Raw genomic sequence first — 6,205 nt, 5'->3', positions numbered from 1 at the left:
GAGTTTGCCTCTGTTCTAAGTTTGGATGGTTGTAAAAGTGAATTCGCGTTTCTATTTATAAGCAAGTAAAAAGATGGAAATGACTTGGATGCCCTTCACTTGAAAATAGGAGGGAATCGTTTTTCCTCTTGTGGCACCCGCCACAAGGCCATGGCGCCCGCCACAAGCACAATATGGGGCGCCTTAGTGGAAGTAGTGGGAAAACGTGGGAGTTGATGTAAGTTGAATTTGACACGTCATGACTTGGTCTGTGGCGCCCGCCATTGGGTAGGCCATAAGAGCAAAAAGCTGAATTTTAGGGTTTTTCACTCCTTTTCTCGATCGGGGCTCCGATTAAAGTAAAAACCTGAAAACAAAGGAAAACATAGCAATAACACAACAAAATGATAATAAAACAACTAGAATGCATGTGAAATCGGAGTCGAAAATACGTAAATTTTAGTGTGACCAATTGCCTACATTGGTATGACTTCAGCCAACCAAATATCAATAAAAAAAGGTGGAGAAATTAGAGAGAATCAAAGAAGGAAAGTTTGAGAAATTTCACCTTTGGGTGATGAATTCTAAGTAAGATCTTGATGTAATTGCCACTGGCCTTGCTTCCTCTTGCTTGCAAGAGATGTTTGAGATGAAAAAGTTTGTGAGCCCTTGGTGTTTTAGCTCACAAACATACTAAAACTCTATTTTAAAGAAATCTTCAAGGTGTTCTTTCAATGGAGGTTTAGGGGATTTACGGGGCAGAGCTTGGGTAAAGGTCCTCCAATGTTGAGACAATGGCAATTTATAGGCTCTTGAATTGACTTCTACACCATTTGAAAAATTGGCCAAAAATAGCAACTTGAGTGCATGGGTGCATGGTCGTGTGATTAGGCGCAAATAATGATACAATCCAATCCAAATTCGTGTATCAATGGTGCTAAGATCATAACATGGAAGCATGCAAAAGAGAATAACATTTGAGTTGAAAAGTTGCCAAATTAGGCCATGCAAAGGAACCATGCGCAAGTCCCTCAATTTTGACCCAAATGTAATGATCTTGGACTCTTTGGAAAGCTACCATCAGTGGGGAACAACTTTGTTGTTGGAACTTTTTCCATTTGAATCTTGGATCATGATGAAGTCTGGTGTTGAAGTTGGATGAATCAAACATACTTGAAAAGTTTCTAAGTTAAAAGTCAAATTACCCCTTTTTCCACCTTGAATAACTTTTTCTATGAGCTTCAAATGACTTTGGTTCCTTATTAAAATTTGTAGATATTTCAATTATATTCAATTTGGTCATAAATTTGATACCATTTGGAGCTTGCATGATGGAGTTATGGATCTTAGAAGTTAAGGAAAATTGCTTGTTCAATGATGATGACCCAAATGGACCTATAATGTTTCCTCTTGGTACATTCCCTTACAAGTGAAATTTGGCCTTTCACAAAGAAGAAAAGTTGAAGGATACATCTTGAAATTGATCATTAAACTTGAATGATCTTCATATCATAAAAATTGATGAAGTTATGGTTCTTGGAAGTTGACCTTCTATCTAGGGCACATACAAAATGACATATAATCTTTCACCATAGAAAATGACTTTCTAAGAAAAATTAGCTATTTATGACAACATCAAAGTTTTCTGGAATGTCACAAAGAGTAACTTTACTCTTGGAATCATTTTCATATGATACAAATTGTAGGAGATAGAGTCTAGGGAACCCTAGATTTTACTAGTTGACTTTCTCTGGTCAACCTCTTCGAACCAACTTGCAAACTTGAAGTTATCTTGCTATTTGGGGCTCATGGAGGATCGTATATGCATAATATTAAGTACAATGGAAGAAACTTGTTGAGGAAGGCACACAAGATACCCAGATGAATTAGGGCTTCCTTGACAAACAAGTTTCAACCAATGTAGACCTCTTATAACTTGATCCCTTGCACTGAGGGTCTCAAACCCTGTATGTGAGCTTGATGAAGCACATGTGGACATACACACTACCTACAAAAGAAATAAAGCTACACTAGACATATTTTTGGTATTTTGGTTAGTAAAGCAAAGAAAAAATAAAGTATGATACAATCAAATATGCTTGGTGATCTCTCCCAATGCAAACCTAATGAATGATAGGTGAGGAGGATACCAAGGTGTGATCCCAATGTTAATGCCAATGTTAATGAGATGGCATGAGGGATCTTAGGGTCAAAATTAGGGTCTTACACCGAGAATCTGAAATATGTCTTTTTGGAAACTGAAAACAATTATCCAACAATCATAAGCTTCGGCTTACAAGACAAAGAAGAAGAGAATCTAGTACAGGTACTCAAGAAATACAAAAGTGTTATGGGATGGACCATTGGGGACTTGAAAGAGATCAGCCCGAGAAAGATTGCAGTGGCTAACTTGGATGCGGTCCCAAAGGCTGGACCTACTTTTTTCACCACACTCTGGATACAAACTGGAGTGGATCTGAGCCCATTACCATGAGAGCTCTAGTTTTGTATTTGTTATTAGCCCGACAACCGATGAACATCAAGCATATTATTTATGCATATATGGATGGGATGGCCCATAGCATGACTAAAAAGTCTCTAGGACATGATTATGTGATCCTCTTGTTGCTTGCACTGCGAGGAGTTTACATATGGCCACATTGTGAATCCATCATCGATGTTGGATGCTGCTTGGATTGTTGACCACCCCAAAAGGGTAGCACATGTTGAGGAGATACTAGAGACAGAGGATCATCCAATAGAGACTTCCAGACCCAACACATACCTGAGGGAGTACCTCTTGCTGATGATGGCTCTCAGGCACACAAGGACCAGATGAGTATGTTTTGCTTCATGTTGGACTTCTGTGTGCACAGTGGTTTACCAAGGCGCTATCTCACTTATTAGGTGGACACTTGGGCAGCGACTCAACATTTTAGAGATTGTTTTTCAGGAGATCCTTCAGCACCATTCTATGGATGTTATCAATATCTAGTGATTGAGATCCCGATTCAGCTAGGATGACATGTCCAACAACAGCCTTATCAGACTCCACTCTCTCAGCCCACTTCCCAGCAGCATCAGAGTCCCTTCAAGAGTCCAGGTAAAAGAGATCAGTAGGGCCGAATGTCCCTCATCTCTGCTTTTGTGCACCATGGAGGCGACCCAACGACCATGATCAACTTTGACCAGCATATGGCAGACGGAGGCGGAGCTGATGAGGCTTAGTTTCATTTTATTTATTTCTTCATTTTTGTTTTATTTTTAGATTAGTTTTAATGTTTTTTCTATTTTTGTTATTTCATTTCTGATGTATTGTCCCAAACTTTGATTTGACTATTATAGCAGTTTTGTTTCAGTTAATTCATTTTATGTTTTCGGTTATTTAAGTGATGATTTCTAGCATGAGTGGTTGACACAGATCACCCAAATGAATTTTTTGTATGCCCTATACATGTCAATACCCAACAATGGTGATATCTCTGAAATGATTTGGTTTATTTTTTTGGATTTTTACTGGAAGGGTTGCAAAATTATTGTAACTGAGTGTGAAGCTGCATCACAGAAGAGTTAGTGTGGATAATGTTAGCTCTTACTAACATGGTGAATACAAAAAAATGCAAACACAATATTCATCATATGAGGGAGAATTCAAGTATATTTTTATCATCTAGAACTTGCGCCTTCTCTTTTCTGATATTCATGGCATGACTCCACACACTGAGGCATGTTGTTTGTTTTAGTCATGAGCCTCTCTAGCCATCCCATGTATTAATTTTTATCCTTTGTTAACCCAAATTGAGCCTATATCTCGTTGTTTGTGAATTTACCTTATCATTAACCCATGGCCCAAACACTTCCCTACCCTGTTCATTATTTTTGTGTTTCGTTTTCGGATCTGTGTTACATAAGTTTAGGTTTGCTGTTGGAATAACAACCTTTAAGTTTGGGGTAGCTATACAGTAATTGAAATAGGTGAGTGCATCTCATGAGAAAAAAACTATCATAAAGAAAAGCATTCATCTGAAAGAGAACTCGGTTGAATACAAAGGATCAAAGTAAAATAAAAAAAACTGAGTAGTCCAAGATAGCTAACCCAAATAGGGAAAGTCTAGAAAAATTCCAGCAGTGATACTTTGGAATGAACATGGTGAAAAGAACGATTGCAGTTAATCTGAACCATTAACCTACTTATCCAAATAATATCCACCCTTAACCCAAGCCTCATTAGAACCAGAAAAGACCTCAAAAAGTGTGTGTATTATGCATTTGGTAATTGCAAGAAAGCTTATGCAAGCCTATGGTATGGTATTGCGTATTGTGAATTTTGAGTGGAGATACATTAACACTTGAGATAATTGGTGAGAGTATGAATATAGTTGACATAATAAATAGTACCATCAAGTGTATGTGTCTCTTATCATTCGATCTGGATGATTAGGCCAAACGAAAAGTAATAACAGAGGAGAATCATGGAAGATCTCAGAGGTATGTATTTAAAATATTTGTTTTGTTAATGAATTGTGAAATGATGTTTTTGTGCTAGAAGTTGATTGAGGGCAAGCAACAAGCTAATTTTGGGGTTGTGATCAGTCGCCATTTGTGTTTAGATTTTTCATCATTTAAATGTCAAAAGTATGTGAATTACTATTGGTTTGTCATTAGTTTAAGTATGTTTTTATTAATTTTCCGTCGAGTCTTGATCTGCAGAATTTTTATTATTTATGAGTTATTTTACGCACTTGAGGCAGTGTTTCATGTAATTACAGGTATGAAGAATCAAGAGGAAATTGATCAGAGAAGAATCCAAACAAAAATACATGTGCATGAGAAAAAAAAGAGAAAAAAATTGATCATCTCCTACCCATACACGTATGAGGGGTCTCATACATGTGTGGCCACTCAGCTTCACCTTGTGTCATACGCGTAACATTAGGAAGACAACAAAAATTAAGCTTCTGCCCATATGTGTATGAGAAGGTCCATACGTGTATGGGGGCTCCCAATGCAGGCACCTAAAGGCTGGCCAGCCTCTTACGTGTATGGCACCTAAAGGCAGGTCCATATGCGTATGAGGTATTATAAAATTTTGTCATACGTGTATGGGGTGTCCCTGATTCGAATTTGTTGGATAATTCTTATTTGAACCTTGTAATGACAATAATTTGATGATATTTGATTTCCTTTCAATTTTTTCTTAATGCTTTCTCTTTCAGAAATATTGAGTTTGATTTATGGTTAATATTTAGGTTGGACCGTCATTGTTAACGCTTAATTGAGAGCATTTCATAATAGATATTTGTCATACCTTAATTTTAAACCTAAGATCCCACATATCATTTGCATCATTACACACAAACAAGGTCACATCTTGATCCTTCCCCCTATTCATCTTTGGGTTTGCTTCTTGCAGAGATCATCAAGCACCTCTTTGTTGGTGTTTCACCTTTGTTTACATGATTAATTGTTTATCTAACCCCTAATAAAAATATAAAAAATATGTTTTATTTTCCTTAAGTTTATTTTTCAAGATAGGGCTTTTCAATCAAGAGCATCTCAAAGTTTTGTTGCTTACTTCTCAAGGAAAGTCAAAGGTTCATGTGTTTATTTCCATGCCTTCTTCAATAAGAAACTTCAAGATTTAGGAAATTTAATCAAGAGTCAATCAGGGGAACCTTATTTTGAATCCATATGATCACCCATGTGCTTTGAAATTCAAGGAAAGTCCAAGTACACAATCTTGTTCTAAGTGGTTTGACCAAAAGATCAACATTTTGAAGTCAAAGTTCCAAGGGTCACAACTCCTTCAATTCTAAACATTTTTGAATGCTTATTTTTGAATATGACTCTTCTCAACATCCTCTACAACTTGTTATTATATAACAAGAGTCAGTTATGCTTTGAGGGTCATCAAAAGTTTGGAGACATTATAGGTCATTTGTGGATTTAGTAAAATTTGACCTATTTTCAATTGACTTTTTCTCAACTTTCAAAGATCATAAGTTCTTAAATTTTCAACATTTGAGCCTGATTCCTTTTGCATAATGTCATTTTTGATGCCCTCTACAAGTTTTCTTCAAGGATCAAGGTCAAAATATGCCTGGAAGGCCATGAAATTCATTAAGACATTACATGTCATTTTCAGCCATGGAACACTTGAATATTTCTAAGTTATATGATCAATTTTCCAAGCCAACTTCAACATGACATAACTTTGTGATCAAGC

Source organism: Lathyrus oleraceus, chromosome 7 (assembly GCF_024323335.1).
Source record: "Lathyrus oleraceus cultivar Zhongwan6 chromosome 7, CAAS_Psat_ZW6_1.0, whole genome shotgun sequence".
Classification (NCBI taxonomy): Eukaryota; Viridiplantae; Streptophyta; class Magnoliopsida; order Fabales; family Fabaceae; genus Lathyrus; species Lathyrus oleraceus.
The sequence above is the reverse complement of the archived record's forward strand: the minus strand, read 5'-3'. Positions refer to the sequence as shown.